Genomic DNA, 22647 nt, shown 5'->3' with positions numbered 1-22647 from the left:
GAATGACCTTATTGAGACACAGGCCGGTCCCCAGCCGCGTGTTTCTCGGTGGCGCTGCTGGCTAATGGGATTTCCCATTGTAGCTACCCCGCACCATCAGGAAATCCACGGGCAGGGGTGCGCTGCCGGTAGAACAGAGAATCCCGCTGGCGGGGAATTCACCCCACATTCTCCGAGGTCTTGACAGGGTAGATGCTGAGAAGTTGTTTCTCCGGGTGGCAGAGTCGGCGACCAGAGGGCAGAATCTCAGAGTCAGGGTCACCCATTTAACACAGAGATGAGGAGGAATTTTCTTCTCTCAGAGAGTAGTGAATCTGTGGAATTCTTTGCTGCAGAGGGCTGTAGAGTCGTTAAGTATGTTCAAGGGTGAGATAGACAGATTTTTATTCAGTGAGGGAATAGAGGAGAAGGAGATAAGGCGGGAAAATGAAGCAGAGGATCATCATATTAGATCAATCATGATGAGTCATTGACTACTGGAGCAGACTCGATGGACCGAATGGCCGACCTCTGCTCCTACATCTTCTGGCCTGATGGCATTTTTCGCAACTCGTGAGTTCCACATCCTCACCACCTTGGAAGGACGTATCTCCTGAATTCCCTGCAGGATTCGGCAGTAGCTATCTTATATTTACTAGCTCTGATCTTGCCTGTGAGTGGCATGATCTTCTCTACATAGACTCTATCCAACCTCTTCATCATCTTGAAGATCTCTTTTGAGTTATGGTGTTAAGCAGCTTCAGGTGCACTCTGTCTGAATTGTACAAGCTGTCAATGAAATAATATTGGAAAGGGAGCAATTCAGAGATGCATCAAAAAGGCAGCTGAATGCAGTTTAATGAGATGAATAGAGAGCTGGAAAGGAACCGAGGTGTGAATATGGGACGTCTATGAAGGTCAGGATTATTTGTGTGCTATTAATAGGGTTAAATGACAAGGTCTTTCGTGGAGTTTACATATCAAACCTGAGGTGCTTTACCTTCAATCAAAACAGTAGCTCATCATTATTGAAATCACATTAAATAGACAAATAGAAAATGACAGTGAACCACTCTTTGCAAGTGAGCAAAACACTAACCTGCTGGTGTACAGTCTGAAGGACTGTGTACAGTCTGAAGGACTGTGTACCTATTGTCTCCCACGCTCTTATTCTGTCCTCTTACTGTTGAAATTAATCGAGAACCTCTTGCACTCTGCCTATTGTTGCCTGGTCTAAACAGATCCAAATTAGTGTTCTAAACACATCCCAATTAACTCAGAATAAGTGATGATGCGGAGATGCCGTCGTTGGGCTGGGGTGAGCACAGTAAGAAGTCTTACAACACCAGGTTAAAGTCCAACAGGTCTATTTGGAATCACTAGCTTTTGGAGCGTAGCTCCTTCATCACTCAATAAGTGGAACATAAGTATAGGAATAGGCCATTCAACCATTGAGCCAATTACACCATTTAAAAAATATTTCTTCACAGAATTCCAGATTCCCAGTGGCCTGAGTGTGAAAAAGTACTTCCTGACATCACTCTGAATGCCTCAGTCTAATTTTATGGTTCTGCTCCCTGGAGGATATCATAGAGATTGTGAATCGAGATTTCAGTTGCTTGCCCGCCCTGCCACGGGGAACCTGCTGCGCGGTGGTGGGGTGTTGGAAAGATCTACCCCGGGCCTTTGTGTCCCACCATTTCACCTCAAGGTCGGTCTCCCTGACCATCTCGCTGTCGGCCCAACTCTCTGCGCAGAGCACTCCCAGTAAAGAGTCACACCTGCTTGGAGCAAAGGACTGGAAATCACAGGACCTGACTTTTACATCTGTTGATTCAAATGGTTGGCAAATCAAGGCACACGGGTCAATGATTTACAGATCAAAATTCCCTTAGAGCACTGCTTCCCACTGGAAAAATTCCATTCGAAAATTGGCCCTTATGTCCAAGTATTTATTTCACTCTCATTTTTATATTGACTGTAGAGAACAAAGAACAAAAAAAAGTACAGCACAGGAACAGGCCCTTCGGCCCTCCGAGCCTGCGCCGACCATGCTGCCCGTCTAAACTAAAATATTCTACACTTCCTGGGTCCGTATCCCTCTATTCCCATCCTATTCATGTATTTGTCAAGATGCCCCTTAAACGTCACTATCGTCCCTGCTTCCACCACCTCCTCCAGCAGCGAGTTCCAGGCACCCACTACCCTCTGTGTAAAAAACTTACCTCGTACATCTCCTCTAAACCTTGCCCCTCGCACCTTAAACCTATGCCCACTGGTAATTGACCCCTCTACCCTTGGAAAAAGTCTCTGACTATCCACTCTGTCTCTGCCCCTCATAATTTTGTAGATCTCCATCAGGTCGCCCCTCAACCTCCTTTGTTCCAGTGAGAACAAACCAAGTTTATTCAGCCTCTCCTCATAGCTAATGCCCTCCATACCAGGCAACATCCTGGCAAATCTCTTCTGCACCCTCTCTAAAGCCTCCACATCCTTCTGGTATTGAACACTGTACTCCAAGTGTGGCCTAACTAAGGTTCTATACAGCTGCAGCATGACTTGCCAATTCTTATACTCAATGCCCCAGCCAATGAAAGCAAGCATGCCGTATGCCTTCTTGACTACCTTTGCCACCTGTGTTTTAGAATATCTTGAGATTGTGAAAGGTGGTATAGTAGGGCAAGTTCGTTCTTTGATTCCTCTTTCTTTGCCTAGGTCTGACATAAGGTTAGCATAGTTAGAAAAAAATGTTTCTTTCTCCATGATTTTTTCCCTCAAAAAGCTAAGTGGGGAATTTTTGTCACGCATTCTGCCATTCATGGAAAACGATCTGAAAACTCATACATCTGCAAAGATTTTGCAAAACACCTTCCTGGTGCACTGGCAGTTAAAGTATCAGTGGATAAATTTAATACGCAGTGAAAAGAATCAGAGGCAAGGGCGGCATGGTAGCACAGTGGTTAGCACTGTTGCTTCACAGCGCCAGGGTCCCAGGTTCGATTCCCGGCTTGGGTCACTGTCTGTGCGAAGTCTGCACGTTCTCCCCGTGTCTGCGTGGGTTTCCTCCGGGTGCTCCGGTTTCCTCCCACAAGTCCCAAGTGACGTGCTGTTAGATATTTTGGACATTCTGAATTCTCCCTCCGTGTACCCGAACAGGCGCCGGAATGTGGCGACTAGGGGATTTTCACAGTAACTTCATTGCTGTGTTAATGGAAGCCTACTTGTGACAATAAAGATTATTATTATTTGAGCAAGCTACTGTGGTCTGGAAATCTGAAGTGGAGGCAAAGATTGCTGGAAATACTCAGCAGGTCTGTCAGCATCTGTGGAGGGAGAAACTGTGTTCATGCTACAGACCATTGACCTTCCATCAATGTTTCTCACACTGAGAAATAGCGATTGAGATTGTTTTTATAAATTTAGAGTACCCAGTTCATTTTTTCCAATTAAGGGGCAAGTTAGTGTGGCCAATCCATCGACCCTGCACATCTTTGGGTTGTGGGGGCGAAACACGGGGAGAATGTGCAAACTCCACACGGACAATGACCCAGAGCCAGGATCGAACCTGGCGCCATGAGGCGGCAGTGCTAACCACTGTGCCACCGTGCTGTCCTATAGCGATTGAGATTTGTATATTTTTATTAATTGCTGTCATTTTCACTGTTAAATTAAGTTGATGGAAAAGAAAATAACTTTCAAATATCTTTCACAATCTCATGTTCCAAATCGCTTTAAAGCTAATAAAGCACTTAAAAAAAAAAAACAATTTTAGAGGAACCAATTATCTTTTTTTTCCAATTGAGGGGCAATTTAGCGTGACCAATCCACCTAGCCTGCACATATCTGGGTTGTGGGGTGAAACCCACACAGACACGGGGAGAATGTGCAAACTCCACACGGACAGTGACCCAGAGCCGGGATCGAACCTGGGACCTCGGCGCCATGAGGCAGCAGGGCTAACCCACTGCGCCACCGTGCTGCCCATAAAGCACGTTTTAAGTGTCGTCACTGTTGTAACATGGGAACCATTTTGTCCTCAACTGTTTGTTACAAAGAACAACACCATAATCTGGGTTTTTAGTGGTGGCAGTTTAGGGATTAAAATTGGCCAAGGTGGAGGGGTAGAAATCCCCATCTCTTCTTTGAAAGAGCCTAATAGGATCTTCCATGTCCACTTGAGAGACCAGACAGGACCTTGGTTGGATGACTCTTTTGAAAGCCAGCACCTCCGATGCTGCTGCATGTCCCTCAGCCCTGCACTGGATTATAGGCTGAGATTTTGCACCCCAATCTCTGGAGTGGGATTTGAACCCACGCCCTCTGACTCCATGATGACAAGGCTAAATGACTGAACCACAGCTGACAGTCCAGCAAATAACAGGTGTCACGACAGCCTGGGCCAGTGTGCGGCCAATCCCAGCCCCACTTGACCCAAAGTCGCAAGTTGAAATTAACTCTTAATTTTAAAAATACCCAAAGTCTCTGGTCTTTGGCGGCCCAATAATTACAGTCACCAGGTTTGTAAATTTAAACTCAATTAACATTCATGAATAACAATAACTATAATTAAGTAGGCAACAAATAAAACTGGTTAACTACAATCTAATTTCTTACCTCCCCTCTTTAGCTCGCCCCACCCTCTATACACACACACACACACAAGGCAGACAAACACAGGGGGAAAGAGGAGTGGAAAAAATATGAAAACGTAAGACAACAAAAGTCTCTGTTTCAGATGGACATCTTCTAGTTAGATTTTTTTTCACTCAAAGTCTCCAGTTGGATGAGGTCTTTGCATTCAGTATGTCATGGTTTTCACTGCAGATTCATCAGGGTCTCGAGACTTCTCTGCAGACTCAGAAACAGCAGGTAGGAAACATTTGTAAGAGAGAGAGAAAAACTCACAACCTTTCCTCTCAGCGCTCAGGAGCTTTCTCCTGGATTCTCAGAAAACAACGCACCCTGCAGAACGCAATCACTGTCTGTTGCTGGGTAGAATACACTCACAGGCCAATCCATTGGCTACCAGCCAACCAACTGAACCAAATCCCTCCAATCTCTCGGGTGCCATAAAGCCTGAGTTCTTCTGTTCAAAATCTAAATCTTCATAGCACTGTGTACTATTTTGCAACTTTTGAGTTCTTTACTTCCCTTGCTTGACCTTGTTTTATAAATGTTTTTTATTGGGTTTTTGAATAAAATATATTTACCGTTATGTACACAAAATAAAATACATATATAGATATCCATAGAAGAGAAGGGAACACACACAAAAAACAAAACAAACAACAACAAAAAAAAAGTTAGAATAAAATAACTGGTAGGGTATTATGCGCTAGCTCAATAACAGCAGCTTTGTACAATTGGCAGTATTGCTTTTAGCACATAAGTAGGCATCTGTTTGTGTGGGGGGGATGGGAAGCTGGGGGGGGGGGGGGGGTACATATACATTTGGGCACCGGGGAAACAAATACAGAACAATTACAGAGGGCAATACGCGAATGGATCTGGTGTTGGTGTTGTCGCTTGCTCCTCCCAGACGGTTTTCGCTGCCGTTGTCGTCTCGCGATCACCTCCGCTTCAGCCGTTCGTCCAGTTTTTCGCCCGGATTTTCCTTGTTCTCTGCTCCTGTTTGCCTGTTTGTTATTGTTTCCCGTGCCCTCCTTCCGGCTGCCATTCCCTTGCCTCCCCCCCACCTCACTGGTTCCCCTCTATTGTTCCCTGTCTCCTCCCTCTTCCACCCCCTCCTCCCCTCCCTCCCCTTCTCCTGTGGTTCGTCTTTATTTTCCCTTAGGTTTAGCTGCTATCTCCCCCCCCCCCCCCACCCCCGGTCTATCCCTCCCCTCCCCACCTCAGCTACTTTCCCCTGATTTTTGGCTACCTGTCTATTCTTTGTTGGCCACAAACAGGTCCCGGAACAATTGGGTGAATGGCTCCCACGTTCTGTGGAAGCCGTCGTCTGACCCTCGGATGGTGAATTTGATTTTCTCCATTTGGAGAGATTCTGAGAGATTCTCCACCCTCATGCACACCACTTTGGACATTGCCTCTAAGAAGGCTGTGCCGTACTCCACAAGTCTGGGGCAAGACCAGAACATGTGGGCGTGGTTGGCCGGGCCTCCTTGGCACCGTTCACATCTATCCTCCACTCTGGGAAGAACCTACTCATACGAGTTCTTGTTAAGTGGGCTCTATGTGCCACTTTTAGTTGCGTCAGGCTGAGCCTTGCGCACGTGGAGGTGGAGTTGACCTTATGCAGTGCTTCGCTCCAGAGTCCCCACCCTATTTCAATTCCCAGGTCCTCCTCCCATTTCTTTCTTGTTGCGTCCAGTACGGTGTCGGCCTTTCTACCAGTCGGTCATACATGTCGCTACAGTTCCCTTTATCTAGGATGCTTGCGCCCAGTAACTCTTCCAGTAATGTCTGTCGTGGCGGTTGTGGACACGACCTTCTCTCCTTTCGTAGGAAATTTTTGAGTTGCAGGTATCTGAGCCCGTTCCCCCTGGCTAGCTGGAATTTCTCTGTCAGTTCGTCCATTGTTGCGATCCTGCCGTCCGTGTATAGGTCCCTGACTGTCAGTGTTCCTCCGTCCTGTCCCCGCTGTTTAATGGTGGCATCAGCCAGCGCTGGTGCGAACCTATGGTTGTTGCAGATGGGAGCTTTGTCTGATATTTTGGTCAGGCCAAATTGCTGCCGCAGTTGGTTCCAGGATTGGAGTGTGGCTATCAGCACCGGGCTGCTGGAGTGTTTTTTGGGTGGGGATGGGAGTGCCGCCATGGCGAGGGCCCGGAGGGAGGTCCCCATGCAGGAGGCCTCTTCCGCGCGCACCCACCCGGCTTCTGGCTCCTTGATCCATCCCCTTATTCGCTCAGCCGTCGCCGCCCAGTGGTAAAGTTGTAGGTTTGGGAGGGCCAGCCCCCCCCTGGATTTTGTTGTTTTGTAGGACCTTCTTTGGGATCCTAGCATTCTTCCCCCTCCCATACGAACGCCATGATTAGTTTGTCTAGTGCTGCGAAAAAGGCCTTGGGGATGTAGATCGGGATGGGTCTAAGTGGAAAGAGGTACCTGGGCAGCACATTCATTTTGATTGTCTGGACTCTCCCCGCGAGGGAGAGTGGGAGTGTGTTCCATCTTTGCAGGTCCTTTTTTACTTCCTCTGTCAGACTGGTGAGGTTCCATTTGTGGATCCCTTTCCAATCGTGGGCTATTTGGATCCCCAGGTAGCAGAATTTGTGTCAGGTTTGTTTAAACGGCAGTCCCGTTAGGGCTGCCCCCCCTCCTTGTGGGGGTACCGGGAAGATCTCGCTTTTGCTCATGTTGAGTTTGTAGCCCGAGAAGGCGCCAAACTCTTTCAGGAGCGCGGTGATTCCGTCCATGCTGCTCTGTGGATCCGAAATGTAGAGGAGCAGGTCATCTGCATAGAGTGAGACTCTGTGCTCTCTGCCTTCCCTTCGGATCCCCCTCCAGCTTTTTGCTGCTCTGAGAGCGATTGCTAGTGGTTCGATCGCTAGAGCGAACAGCAGCGGGGACAGTGGGCATCCTTGTCTGGTGCCCCTGTGCAGCTGGAAATATCGGGAGTTGGTGTTGTTGGTCCGTACGCTCGCCTTGGGAGCGTTGTATAGGAGCTTTACCCAGGAGGTGAACCCTGTTCCAAGCCCGAACCGCTCCAGTACCTCTAGGAGGTATTTCCATTCGACCCTGTCGAAGGCCTTTTCTGCGTCTAGGGAGCCAATCACCTCTGGTATTCTCTGCCCGGATGGGGTCATTATCATGTTTAGCAGGCGCCTGATGTTCGAGGTTAGCAGCCTACCTTTGACAAAATCCGTCTGGTCCTCTGCGACCACTTCTGGTACGCAGTCTTCTAGCCTTTTGGCTAAGATTTTGGCCAGTATTTTGGCATCTGCGCTCAGCAGTGAGATGGGTCTGTATGACCCACATTCCGTTGGGTCTTTATCTTTCTTAGGTATCAACGAGATTGAGGCCTGTGCTGGCATAGGTGGCAGTGTGCCCCTCGCTAGCGAGCCTGTGAACATCTCCCGCAGGTGCGGGGTCAGTGCTGTCGCAAATTTTTTGTAGAAGTCCACCGGGAACCCGTCGGTCCCGGCACCTTCCCCGCCTGCATGGAGCTAATGCTGTCCATGATCTCTCCCAGTGCTAGTGGTGCTTCCAGGCCCCGTTTTCTGCCCTCCCCCACGACTGGTATGTCCAGTCCATCATGGAACCGTTTCATCCCAGACTCCCCCATTGGGGGCTCTGAGGTGTACAGCCCTTGCTAGAAGGCCTTGAAGGTTTTGTTAATCTTTTCCGGTTCTGAATTTAATGTGCCTCTGGTATCCCTGATTTGTGCAATTTCTCTGGTGGCTGCCTGCTTTCTCAGCTGGTGTGTCAACAGGCGGCTGGCTTTGCCTCGTGTTCGTATAGGGTCCCACGTGCCTTGTGGAGTTGGTGCACTGCTTTCCTGGTGGAGAGCAGATCAAAGTTCCTTTGTAGCTCTTTCCTCTCCGCCTGGAGCTCTACGGTCGGGGCCTCGGAGTATCCCTTGCTTGACTTGAAGGTATGTCTCCATTAAAGATCCATGGACCAAAAACGATAATGACAAAGTAAAAAAAATAGGAAACAAGGGAACCAAAAGGAAGGGAGCCTATACAGGCTGCTCGGTCAACTTGGCTCCATTATATGAGTAACTGAAGTTCTGGTGCGATTAGATTATGTTGCACCGAGCAGAAAGAGGCACATCAAAGCCAGATAATGAGGTTAAATTTCTACAGTGTTGTGGTGTGTATTGGTACTTCAGAGAGATGTTCAAGTGTAAAACTGGTGCATATCCAGGCGCCAGTGCACTGATACTTTGCATCCATATAGTTTGATGAGGAAGACTTGAAAAATGTTGGTTTGTTCACAATACAAAGCCAACAGTGTAATTAGACTCACACACTTATTAATACATCTGAAATGTCAAACTGGATGAGTAATCTAGAGGTCCAGGCTAACGCTCCCGGGTCAATGCTTTAAATCCCAGCATGGCAATACCTAGGATTGAAAGTCTCTGCCATGTCGACCCTGAAATTGTCATTGATTGTCGCATAAACCCAGCTGGTTCACTCGTGTCTTTAATAGAATAGGATCTGCTGTCGTTACCACGTCTGGCCTATGTGTGACTTTGTTTTATTTATTCATGGAAAGGGGGCATCGGTGGCTCGGCCAGCATTTAAGAGTCAATCATGGGCAGCACGGTAGCATAGTGGTTAGCACAATTGCTTCACAGCTCCAGGGTCCCAGGTTTGATTCCCGGCTTGGGTCACTGTCTGTGCGGAGTCTGCACGTTCTCCCCGTGTGTGCGTGGGTTTCCTCTGGGGGCTCTGGTTTCCTCCCACAGTCCAAAGATGTGCAGGTTAGGTGGATTGGCCATGTTAAATTGCCCTTAGTGTCCAAAATTGCCCTTAATGTTAGGTGGGGTTACTGGGTTATGGAGATAGGGTGGAGGTGTGGGCTTGGGTAGGGTGCTCTTTCCAAGAGCCAGTGCAGACTTGATGGGCCGAATGGCCTCCTTTTGCACTGTAAATTCTATAATTCACACTGTTGTGTGTCTAGAGTCCCCTGTAGGCCAGACCAGGTAAGGACGGCAGATTTCCTTCCCTGAAGGACATTAGTGAACCAGGTTAGCCTTTGCCAATCGACAATGGTTTCATGGTCATTGTGAGCCTATTCACTCCTGATCCACATTAGTGTGATTGAATCTTGACTGCTCTCAATTAAGGATGGGCAACAAATGCAAACGCCGGGGCCATGACACCCATGTCCATGACAAACTTTAAAAACTGAAATTGTGGATGAGTCGCTCTTTCTGGAATAACTCGATTTCTGCCTGTCCACCTCCTGAAAAACCTCATCTGGCAGGATTTTCCTCGCAATCCGCCGGCTGTTTCGCAGCAGTGTAGGCAACACGCCATTGGTCGCTGGCGGGATCATCCGGTCCCCAACCCCCCCCCCAGTGCCAATCGGCCAACCATTGACAGCCCTAAGCTGCCTAGGTTTTAACGCCGTGGAATTTGCCCCTAATACTCTTCGCCTCTCCACCTGCTTCTTTCCCTCAGAGCCTCTTAGAAATCAGCCTCTGTGACCAAACATTCCGCCAGGCCTCCTGCCTTCTCATTCATTGGCCTGCCCTCCATTTTGTGACCGAGGACCGCTCAGAATGTTGCTCCGTGCCGAAGGTGTTATTTAAATGCCAGTTGCTGTTGCGGTTCGGAGCAAGACTTTTCAGCTCCCGGATTGCGAATGGGTTTTCATTTCAGAGTTGCGATGGCCCGAGTCTGACACAAAATAGCACGTTCAGCACAACAACCGCATGAAAGCCAGAGCATAATCAGTAATTTCTTATTTCAAACAGAATCAATATACACATGATCACTTGTCTTTTTATAAAGTAAACTGAGCCCGGAATAGCTATGACGACAATGAACACAGAATGAGAGAGACTGAAACAATAAACTTTGATTTGAATGGCTTTGATAATGAGAATTCTTTTTAAAATGAAGATCCGTGTTGGCTGTTGAGACCATTCAGTAACAATGGTTGAAAAAATTCTGGCAGACTTACTCCATCTGCCACCACCATCATTATTCTGATTAGACTCGGAGCTGATTGTGCCGGAATTGTTAACAGTAATATCTTGGCTGCATACAGTGACAATGCTATTCCCAGTCGAACAGGAATGAATAGGTGATTCCCTCATCAATTGCCCCTGGAGACCGCAACTACTGTCAGTGACTGAGATTGATTTTAGGTGCATAATTTTTATTATTCTGCTATCCTCCACTCACTGCATACTTCTGGAGGAATAATCTTGCTTACATTGGGAGAAGTTACTGTAGTTTCCATCTATTGTAGAAGCTCGTTTTAAATAGGAGACAGTGGCATTGTCGTAATGTCGCTGGACTAGTTACTCCAGAGGCCCAGTCTTAACGCTCTTGGGAAATGGGCTCAAATTAAATTCAATGAATGACTCTGAAATATAAAATAATGGTGACTTTGACAGCTATCGTCGATTGTTGTAAAAATCCATCTGCTTCACCAATGTCCTTCAGGGAAGGAAATCTGCCATCCTTACCCGGTCTGGCCTACATTTGATTCCAGGCCCGTAGCGACGTGGTTGAAATGGCCTTGCAAGCCACAGAGTTCAAGGGCAATTAGAGATTCACACCAAATGTTGGTCTTGCCAACAGCGCTTACATCCCATGGAAGAAGAATATATTAAAAAATCGACGATGCCAAACAGACCGTGAAACTTGTTTGTTTGCTGATTAAACAGAGCTGTTGCTGTGAGCCCTGCTGTTGGTCCGGCCCAATCTCACTGGATTGAGACAGCAGTGTCAATCGACACCCTGCAGTATCTCATTCCCACCAGTTGGAGTATTGTGTCCAGTGCTGGGTGACACACTTTCAAAAGCAAGTGAAGACTTCGGAGAGGCGACAGAATAGATTACACTGGAATCGTTCCAGAAACGTGGGGTTATGGTGACGTGACATGGATAAACCGGAGAAGGTGGGGTTGTTGTCATGACAGTCAAGAAGATGAGAGGAGATTTAATAGAGATGTTTAAAATCATGAGGGTTAGATAGAATAAATAAAGAGAAACTGTTTTGAATGGTTGAAGAGTCAATAAGAGGGCACGTATTTATGATGATTGACAAAAGAACCAGAAGGGATATTAGGGAAAAAAATGCTTGTCCAAAGAGGGACCCGGGTTCGCTTTCGGCCTTGAGTGACTGTGTAGAGTTTGCACTCTTTCCCTGGGTCTGCGTGGGTTTCCTCTGGGTGCTCCGGTTTCCTCCCACTGTCCAAAGATGTGCAGGTTAGGTGGGTTGGCCATGCTAAATTGTCCCTTAGTGTCCATGGATGTACAGGTTATGTGGGGTTACGGGGATAGTGTGGAGGAGTGGACCTGGATAGGGTGCTCTTTCAGAGGGGCGTGCACTCGATGGGTGGAATGGCCTCCTTCTGCACTGCTGTGCCATTGGAGTTAGACTCATAGAGGCCTGCATAGAGGCCTGCGAGTGAAAGAACTTGCATTCTTACATCCCAAAACACTTTACAGTCAATGGCGTCCTTTTGAAGTGTAGCCAATGTTGTAATATAAGGGAATAGATTCAGTAACGATGACCTGCTATTATGAGACTTCACTCAGTCGGATGGTCAGTCATGGCAGCAGCCCTGTATTATTAAGGGACCACTCTATGTACGGCAGGGACGAACAGATAGTTACTGATCCCGGGAATGAAGAGCACATTTACCAATCGAACATGCAATTTCATCCTAGGAATGAATGGTCTGTTTACCCAGTCGCCAGGAATTCACTCCCAAAGATGATAATTCGGGGATAATTTTCAGTAACATTGCACAAAAGTGCATTCCCCTTTTAGATGGAGAATTACAACAGCCACACCCATTGTAAATTGTGAAATACTTGAGAAATATACCAAACGAACACAAAACTTTAAAATTTCAGTGGGATATTCCGACAGTCCACTCACCGTAGAAACAAAGGTTGAAATTCAATGCCCTCTCCTCTGATGGGTTTGGTTGTTTGGGGGGGGGGGATTTCATCAGGTGGGAGGGGGAAGGATGGGGAACCCGCTGCCTTCCCGTCCCCACCATGACCAAGTTTGTGGCAGGAAGGCCTGTTAGTGGTCTTCCTCCTCTGCCACTAATGCGAGACTCTTAAATGGGTAATTAATACCCAATTAAGGATCTCATCCCACCAGTGCTGGCGGTTGACCCAGCAGCAGACAGTGCTCTCGTCATGCAGGGAGCATGATAACGACCCCCCACCGCCATCACTAACCTGGGATCAAGCAGTGGGGGTCGTACAAACAGCAACCAACGTATCCCGCAAGTTGCTGCCCTTCAATAGGGCTGCCTGCCCCTGGTTGGCTGACAGCTCTCAGCAGATGGGACTTCCGCCCCCAGGGTCCTCGATCTTGGAGTAAGCTCGCCACTGACCTGAGTGCTGCCTAACGTGATGGCCCATTCTGAAAAAAAAGCTATTGCTGGCTCTCCAGCCGGTGGACGAGACCACCGTCGTTTCCATTAAACATGACCCAAAATCTTAAGCTTTTATTTCTTTTGTGCAAGCATCCACTTAAAATAAAGCAGTTTCTGGCACACCCACACTGTGTTAAATGTTCATGTCCCACTGCAATCTCTGTTTAATTTCTTGCTCTCATGCCTCATATCAGCCGACATATTTTCTTCCATTTGCATTATAGCAATGCCGGATAAAAGGAACATCTGATTGTCATTGGTGCTTAGAATAGCGACGATGATTGGGGAAAGCATCTCAACTTTAAATACCAAAATTAATTTGTCCCAAAGTGCTCGATTGCACTTCCTTGGTGCCAATTTTGAAAATGTAAATGATTTGCTGGATCAGATGCTGATAGGCTGCGGCCACTCTGTGCTGTGGCTGGCTCCTGGGGCTGACGGCAGCCAAGCTCCGCTCTTCCTCCTTCCGACCTCCCTGGTGTTGGCCAAGGATGCTGAAATACTCAATTAAATGGCCGGAATATTCTCCAGGTACAGTCTTGGCTCTGAGTTGGAAGGCCGCAGGTTCAAGTCCCATTCCAGACACCTGAGTACAAAATCTAGGCTGACACTTTACTACTGAGGGAGTGCTGTGCTGTGTTGGACGCTGTCTCTTGCCTGGCAGAAGAGCAAGGTAGTTCTCCTTGATGTCCTGGCCCATCTTCACCCCTCAGCTAACATGACCAAAAGAGATTATCTGGTCATTATCTCATAAGAGCATAAGAACTAGGAGCAGGAGTAGGCCATCTGGCCCCTCGAGCCTGCTCCACCATTCAATGAAATCATGGCTGTTCTTTTTTGGACTCAGCTCCACTTTCCGGCCCGAACACCATAACCCTTAATCCCTTTATTCTTCAAAAAACTATCTATCTTTATCTTAAAAACATTTAATGAAGGAGCCTCTACTGCTTCACTGGGCAAGGAACTCCATAGCTTCACAACCCTTTGGTTGAAGAAGTTCCTCCTAAGCTCAGTCCTAAATCTACTTCCCCTTATTTTGAGGCTATGCCCCCTAGTTCTGCTTTCACCCGCCAGTGGAAACAACCTGCCCGCATCTATCCTATCTATTCCCTTCATAATTTTATATGTTTCGATAAGATCCACCCTCATCCTTCTAAATTCCAACGAGTACAGTCCCAGTCTACTCAACTTCTCCTCGTAATCCAACCCCTTAAGGTCTGAGATTAACCTAGTGAATCTCCTCTGCACACGCTCCAGCGCCAGTACGTCCTTTTTCAGGTATGATGTGGAGATGCCGGCGTTGGACTGGGGTGAGCACAGTAAGAAGTCTTACAACACCAAGTTAAAGTCCAACAGGTTTGTTTCGATGTCACTAGCTTTAGGAGCGCTGCTCCTTCCTCAGGTGAATGAAGTGGTATGTTCCAGAAACATATATATATAGACAGATTCAAAGATGCCAGACAATGCTTGGAATGCGAGCATTAGCAGGTGATTAAATCTTTACAGATCCAGAGATGGGGTAACCCCAGGTTAAAGAGGTGTGAATTGTGTCAAGCCAGGACAGTTGGTAGGATTTTGCAGGCCAGATGGTGGGGGATGAATGTGATGCGACATGAATCCAAGGTCCCGGTTGAGGCCGCACTCATGTGTGCGGAACTTGGCTATAAGCTTCTGCTCGGCGATTCTGCGTTGTCGCGCGTCCTGAAGAACGCTTACCTGGAGATCAGAGGCTGAATGCCCTTGACTGCTGAAGTGTTCCCCGACTGGAAGGGAACATTCCTGCCTGGTGATTGTCGTGCGATGTCCGTTCATTCGTTGTCGCAGCGTCTGCATGGTCTCGCCAACGTACCACGCTTCGGGATATCCTTTCATGCAGCGTGTGAGGTAGACAACGTTGGCCGAGTCGCACGAGTATGTACCGCGTACCTGATGGGTGGTGTTCTCACGTGTAATAGTGGTATCCATGTCGATGATCTGGCACGTCTTGCACAGATTGCCATGGCAGGGTTGTGTGGTGTCGTGGTCACTGTTCTGAAGGCTGGGTATTTTGCTGCAAACAATGGTTTGTTTGAGGTTGCGCGGTTGTTTGAAGGCAAGATCTGTAAAGATTTAATCACCTCATGCTCGCATTCCAAACATTGTCTGGCATCTTTGAATCTGTCTATATATATGTTTCTGGAGCATTCTTAATCACCTATTGCACCTGTAAACCAGCTTTTTGCGACTCATGCACTAGCACGCCCAGGTCTCTCTGCACTGCGGCATGTTTTAATATTTTATCATTTAAATAATAATCAAAACCTGGCTGCTACGTTTGCCATGTTGCAACAGTGGCTGGGGAAGTGCTCGGGACTTCCGGTTCTTTTTTTCTTCTTTGCAATTGATGTACAGCCTGAGCTATGTGGTGGCAATACTCCAAACCCAAATCACGGTAATCCCGCCACGCGAAACATCCGCATGGGCTCTGCAAGATCACAAAAGAGCCATGGAAAATCAATTCCAGCAGGTCACCCAGCATCTGTGGAGAGACGCAGAGTTAACGCTCTGGGTCCATGAGTCACCTTTCACCAGAACATTGCCCCACAATGTTCCTCTGCTCAAGCGCTGCCTGACCTGCTGTGTATTTCCAACACCTTGGGCTGGATTCTCCCGGGCCCCCATATCTCCCGGTCGGGCACCTTTTGCTGGCGGCAGGATTCTGTCTTGTGCCACTTGTCAATGTGATTGAAGCCACCCCACGTAGCAGGAAACCCACGGGTTGTGGGGGGGGGGGGGGGGCTGACGCGGGAACAGTGAAACGCAACGGCCGGACAATACCGGTCCTTATTTTACAATTTCCCTTCAGGGGCGACATTCTCCGACCCTCCGCCGAGTCGGAGAATCGCCGGGGGCTGGCGAGAATCCCGCCCCCGCCGGTTGCCGAAGTCTCCGGCACCTGAGATTCAGCGGGGGCGGGAATCGCGCCGCGCCGGTTGGCGGGCCCCCTCTGCTCGATTCTCCGGCCCGGATGGGCCAAAGGCCCGCCGATAAATTGCCTGTCCCGCCGGCGTAAATTGAACCAACTGCCTTACCGGCGGGACAAGGCGGCGCGGGCAGGCTCCGGGGTCCTGGGGGGGGGCGCGGGGCGATCTGGCCCCGGGGGGTGCCCCCATGGTGGCCTGGCCCGCGATCGGGGCCCACCGATCCGCGGGCGGGCCTGTGCCGTGGGGGCACTCTTTCCCTTCCGCCTTCGCCACGGTCTCCACCATGGCGGAGGCGGAAGAGACTCCCTCCACTGCGCATGCGCGGGAATGCTGTCAGCGGCCGCTGACGCTCCCCCGCATGCGCCGCCCGGAGATGTCACTTCCGCACCAGCTGGCGGGGCGCCAAAGGCCTTTTCCGCCAGCTGGCGGGGCGGAAATTCCTCCGGCGCCGACCTAGCCCCTCAATGTTGTGGCTCGGCCCCCAAAGATGCGTAGCATTCCGCACCTTTGGGGCGGCGCGATGCCCGTCTGATTTGCGCCATTTTGGGCGTCAGTCGGCGGACATTGCGCCGTTTCCGGAGAATTCCGCCCCAGATTCCCAGCATTTGCGATATTTTGCTGTCGAGAGCTCGTCTTTAGTTTTTCCTGGAGCAATATGTGTGGCCTCTCCTTAGATAGACTAGGTTGCAACTCATTCCTTTGCCTGGCAACATCCTTGGGGCTGGGGAACAACTCAAATTGTTGGCCCAGATTGACCCTTCGCACCGGATTAAAATTCCCAGTCGTCTCCACGGCAACAGTATCTCGAAAATTCGATCTTTGAAGAGGCAGGAGGAAATTTAAAACTCTCTGCGCAGCAATGAACTCTGCAAGAGGAGTTCGGCCCAATTGGCAATGACATCTCCCTAATTGAAATAATCTGGGCCTTTGCCTGAGAAAAACCACTTTTCCCTTGCTCGGATTTTTTTTTTTGGGAGCAAAACAGTAACCGATCACCCTTGATTAGAAGTAAAGCACACTTGTTGCCATGAATTTTAAATCAGTTTAGGCATGCAGTCTGAAGCACTGATGTACTGACTGAGATATGAGATGGCCTAGTGCCAAGCCAAGCATTTGGAGACGGAACTCCAAAGACTGATGCCGCAGGCTACACGTACGCTCACAATGGAACCGGCTTCCAAATGGTGGCTGGCTTCAAATCGCGGACTGCCCTTTCCCAGCTCTGGAGGAGACAAAGGATTTCGCTCTTAAGAAACGCTCGTCCCAAATCCAGAGACTTGTTGCAGCAATTTGCTCCTGAACGTGATCAGGAGCCTAATACGTGCCTTTCGCAAGGGACCAGCGAGGACTGTCTTTTGACCTACCCTGGGAGTCGACAAGCTTGAAATGGAGTCCAGCATTGCAGTCGAGATTGTTATCTCGCTTTTCCGTCTGAACGAACTTAAACCCGCACTCTTCATTTTACGACTTCAAATGCGGTCTCCTTTCAAAATGAATTCAATTATGCTCATGAAGAGCCGCCGCAATGTTTGTCAAAGTGGTCCTCACTGCACAGCATTTGCCAGATATTGTGAAAAATCTGTGACCTTTTTGTCTTCAGAAAGATACATGCTGGAAACATGGGGAATATTTCATGACGCTGTGTTTCTGGTGCAGGACTGGATATTGCCCTGTACTCATCGTGAGATTGCACCCATGTTACAGGATGGGCCATCTTGGGGAAGTCGTTGACAACTTTCAGGTAGCTGACACTCATTGACAAGATAGGAAGTTGAAAAACAAATGGCTGATGTACTTTTTAACACAACGTGTCCTGTTTTATTTTTTGTATCATGGGGTTAAATTTTGGCTTTGGCCAATCGTGTACAATAAATTACATTTGTTTGATCGACTGTTTTCCCTTTAATATGTTCTTTTCTAATGGGATGTGGGCATCTCTGTCTAGGCGAGCATTTATTACCCATCCCAAATTACCCGCGAATTGAGTGGCTTGTTAGGCCATTGCTGGTGCCACTCTGGCACCGGCACCCTGGCAGTATCACCTGGGTGCCAGCCTGGCACTGCCAAGGTGCCGAGGTAGCATTGCCAGCTGGCAAGGGCAGTGGCAATGTGCCAGGCTGACAGTGCCAAGGTGCTGTGCTGCCGCTTTTCTTGCGGCGGGGGGCCCGGGGGAGGGAGTCCTCTGCATTTGAGGTGGGGTGCGGGGATGTGGTTGGGGGGGGGGGGGCAAGGACCCCCTTACAATTGAGTTGGGGCCTTGGAGGGGTGGTTCCAGGTTTGCGAGATCACCAAGAGTGGGGGTATCTTAAGGATGTCAGCCAATGACTAGTGGTGTGCCTCAGGGGTCTGTGCTGGGCCCACAACCTTTCGCAATATACATTAATAATCTGGAAGAAGGTACTGAAGGCACTGTTGCTAAGTTTGCAGATGATACAAAGATCTACAGAGGGACAGGTAGCGGGGGGCTGCAGAAGGATTTGGACAAGCTAGGAGAGTGGGTAATGAAGTGGCAAATGAAATACAATGTGGAAAAGTATGCACTTTGGAAGGAGGAATGAATTTAGGCATAGACTAATTTCTAAATGGGCAAATGCTTAGGAAATCAGAAGCACAAAGGGACTTGGGAGTCCTTGGTTGCGATTCTCTTCAGGTTAATGTATAGGTTCAGTCAGCAGATAAGAAGGCAAATGCAATGTTAGCACTCATGTCAAGAGGGCTAGAATACAAGACCAGGGATGTACTTCTGAGGCTCTGGTCAGACCCCATCTGGATTACTGTGAGCAGTTTTGGGCCCCGTATCTAAGGAAGGAGGTGCTGGCCTTGGAAAGGGTCCAGAGGAGGTTCACAAGAATGATCCCTGGAATGAAGAACTTGTCATATGAGGAACGGTTGAGGACTCTGGGTCTGTACTCGTTGGAGTTTAGAAGGATGAGAGGGGATCTTATTGAAACTTACAAGATACTGCGAGGCCTGGATAGAGTGGACGTGGAGAGGATGTTTCCAGTTGTAGGAAAAACTAGAACCAGAGGACACCATCTCAGACTAAAGGGACGATCCTTTAAAACAGAGATGAGGCAGATTTGTTTCAGCCAGAGGGTGGTGAATCTGTGGAACTCTTTGCCGCAGAAGGCTGTGGAGGCCAAATCACTGAGTGTCTTTAAGACCAAGATAGACAGGTTCTTGATCAATACGGGGATCAGGGGTTATGGGGAGAAGGCAGGAGAATGGGGATGAGAAAATATCAGCCATGATTGAACGGCGGAGCAGACCCGATGGGCCGAGTGGCCTAATTCTGCTCCTATGTCTTATGGTCACTACTATTTAATGACACTTTCCCGTTGTTTTTGGCCGCGCCGAGGAATGCCCTTCTTAAGCCACACAAAACTAATTTCCTGCACTGTCGCGCTCAGATCAGTGCAGGAAGATGACTCCCGGATTGCGGTGCTGTTTTTAAAGGCCACCCCCATCTTTCGTGCCACCCCACTGCTGCCTCCGGACTCACACCCCTCCCCCTAACGGAATCCAGCTTACTTCTAAGGGGGTCCTCGAGCTGATCCCCGGGCCTGATCCTTGGCACGAGCAGCGTGGCACCCGGATACCTTGGCACTGCCAATCTGGCACCCTGGCAGTGCCCCTACCAGCACTGCAGTGCCACCCAGGCACCCTGGCAGTGCCAAGGTGTCAGGCTGGCAGTACCAAGGTGCCTGGGCGCAAGTGGGAGTGCCAGGGTACTACTCTGCCCAGAGCCCAACCACCCGGGATCTCTAATGGCCGGGAGACCCTTCCCACCCACCGCTGTCATTACGCCTGGTCTACGTTTGTGGAAACCAGTGCTAAACGGGCACCCTGGCTACGTCTCCCAGGCAAGGCCGTTAGTTCCCGGGCCCCGCGAGAATACAGCGCAGACATATTTAAACGTGCCTAATGGCTCAGATTACAATGTCTCGCGAGGTCACGTTAAATCTTGCGAGGTGTTTCAAGCAGCGCTAATCCCACGAGGCCTCTTGCACGATCCAACGGCCTCGGCACGTCAACGTGCCTTTCTTTTTCCATTGTTTGCCCCAGTTACTTTTTCTCTGTTACTTCTCTCTTTATCTTGAAAATTTGTTTTTGTCTCCAACACTATTCAAGGCCTTTGCCTCTTTCTCACTTCTAATCAGCTGTTTCCTCAGGGATCCGTGAATAACGCTGCAAAGAGGGGAACCATTCGGTCATCGTGCCCATGATTATTTTTTAAGCTAGTATTTTAGTAGAGAATAGACAGGCGCAAATCATTCTGCAGTACAAACTCAATTATCTATTCGTATTTTTTGATAGTGGCAACAAACAGCGATGTCGCAGAAACCAAGCAGATCAGGTGGAACCGTACCGTATTGTTTTCAAAGTGCCATGCTCGGACTGAAATCTGGGGCGCGATTCTCCGACCCCCCGCCGGGTCGGAGAATCGCCGGGGGCTGGCGTGAATCCCGCCCCCACCGATTGCCGAATTCTCCGGCACCGGATATTCGGCGGGGGTGGGAATCGTGCCGCGCCGGTTGGCGGGCCCCCACCCCGCGATTCTCCGGCCCGGATGGGCCGAAGTCCCGCCGCTAAAATGCCTGTCCCGCCGGCGTAGATTAAACCACCTACCTTACCGGCGGGACAAGGCGGCGCGGGCGGGCTCCGGGGTCCTGGGGGGGGCACGGGGCGATCTGGCCCCGGGGGGTGCCCCCACGGTGGCCTGGCCTGCGATCGGGGCCCACTGATCCGCGGGCGGGCCTGTGCCGTGGGGGCACTCTTTTCCTTCCGCCTTCGCCACGGTCTCCACCATGGCGGAGGCGGAAGAGACTCCCTCCACAGCGCATGCGCGGGGATGCCGTGAGCAGCCGCTAACGCTCCCGTGCATGCGCCGTCCGGTGATGTCATTTCCGCTCCAGCTGGCGGGGCACCAAAGGCCTTTTCCGCCAGCTGGCGGGGCGGAAATTAGTCCGGTGCCGGCCTAACCCCTTAAGGTTGGGGCTCGGCCCCCAAGATGCGGAGGATTCCGCACCTTTGGGGCGGCGCGATACCTGACTGACTTGCGCCGTTTCGGGTGCCGGTCGGCAGACATCGCGCCGATACCGGAGAATTTCGCCCCTGGTGTGTACCTAGCCAGTGGCACAGACCAGTTTTCCATCCAGATCTTGAGCCTCTCTGAAGAAATAAAATGAGTGGGCGTGGTTGACACGTGCGGCCTCACAGGGACCAGGGGGCATTCTTTAAGGGGCGCCCCGTTCGGAACAGAATCCAACATCCCGCCACCCCCATCGTCACCCATGGAGACTCCCCCCTCCATGACAATCATCAGGGAGCCTCCGCTCCCCCCCCCCCACCGATAACCATCAGGGGCTTCCCTCCACTGAAAATCTTTGGGGGCTCGGATTAGGTCCCGCCTGGGCACTGCCCCCTGGCACTTCCCCCTGGCAAAACCCACCATTGCCAATCGGTGCCAGGGCTGGACAAGCGATTAGGCCTGTGCTCAGAGTCGGCACGAGTCATGAAAATGAGGAATGCCTTCCATTCATCTCCAGGCGTGGGGCTGGAGGTTGATGATCGTCGGTCTCGCTCTCGCCAGGCTGGGCGGGGCCCCCTCGCCTCCTGGGTGTGCGGGGCCCCCTCGCCTCCTGGGTCCGCCGGCTCGCCCGCCTGTTGCTCGTGTCCTTTTCTCCCACTCCTGCCGTCCCTTCGGGAATTCAGAATGTCCAATTTACCTAGCAAGCACGTCTTTCAGGACTTGTGGGAGGAAACTGGAGCACTGGAGGAAACCGACGCAGATACAGGGAAAATGTGCAGACTCCGCACAGACAGTGAGCCAAGCCAGGAATGGAACCCGGGTTCCTGGTGCTTTGAAGCAACAGTGCTAACCACTGTGCTACTGTGCAACCCATCAAAACGTTTGTGTACCATTTATCAGCTACTTTAGCTAGCAAGCCATGCTACCTATTTATCTTTTGAGCAAAAGTTATGTAACCATGTAGAACGTCAAGATATTTATTTATTCACATCTCCACTGTACAACTCTGATGAATATCCATCCTTATCCAGAAATACAAAAGCTCATGGAGTACTTGCCTATTTTATTCTATCCTCATGTATGACCTTCAAGTCATCTGGCACTTGCATCATTGAAGGCAAGTGAAAATTATTAACGCAGCGTATTCTCCAAATAGTGACAAAAACTGGTTTAACTCAATTGGATATGTTGTCTCGTTAGGCTTTGAGCAATGATCTGCTGCATTAATTTCCGACCACCGACCAATTTTAGGGCTCAGAGTGAGTTGCTTATCAAAACATCTTCAATCTAAGATCAGTTCATGCAGCTTAAAGCCAGGTGGAGTACAGAAAATACACTGATAAACTTAAATAATGCACCAGGTTCCCATTCAACTGAAAACATGTTGCATGTTAATCCAAATAAATGGAAGGCTTTACTTTCAGGAGAGCATGAAGCCAAACCAACAGCAACATGCCAATAATAATCCAGAATATCCTGGCCAATATTTAACCCTCAACTAACACCTGAAACCAGCTCACCAGTCATCAATATGTATGTGGTAGTTTACTAGTTGGCTGCATTACTTCAAAAATATCTCATTGGCACTTTGGGATCCACATGTCCTGGGACCAGGGTTCAAGCAAGCC

General features: G+C 49.5%; 1 protein-coding gene across 5 annotated transcripts in view; it reads left to right on the top strand.

Annotated features, from left to right (window-relative positions):
• Positions 1-22647, top strand: part of aff2 (AF4/FMR2 family, member 2) — a 658399-nt gene that overhangs the window by 428953 nt on the left and 206799 nt on the right. The gene's annotated exons all lie outside the window — the stretch shown is intronic.

Source organism: Scyliorhinus torazame, chromosome 5 (genome assembly GCF_047496885.1).
Source record: "Scyliorhinus torazame isolate Kashiwa2021f chromosome 5, sScyTor2.1, whole genome shotgun sequence".
Classification (NCBI taxonomy): domain Eukaryota; kingdom Metazoa; phylum Chordata; class Chondrichthyes; order Carcharhiniformes; family Scyliorhinidae; genus Scyliorhinus; species Scyliorhinus torazame.
The sequence above is the reverse complement of the archived record's forward strand: the minus strand, read 5'-3'. Positions and strand labels throughout refer to the sequence as shown.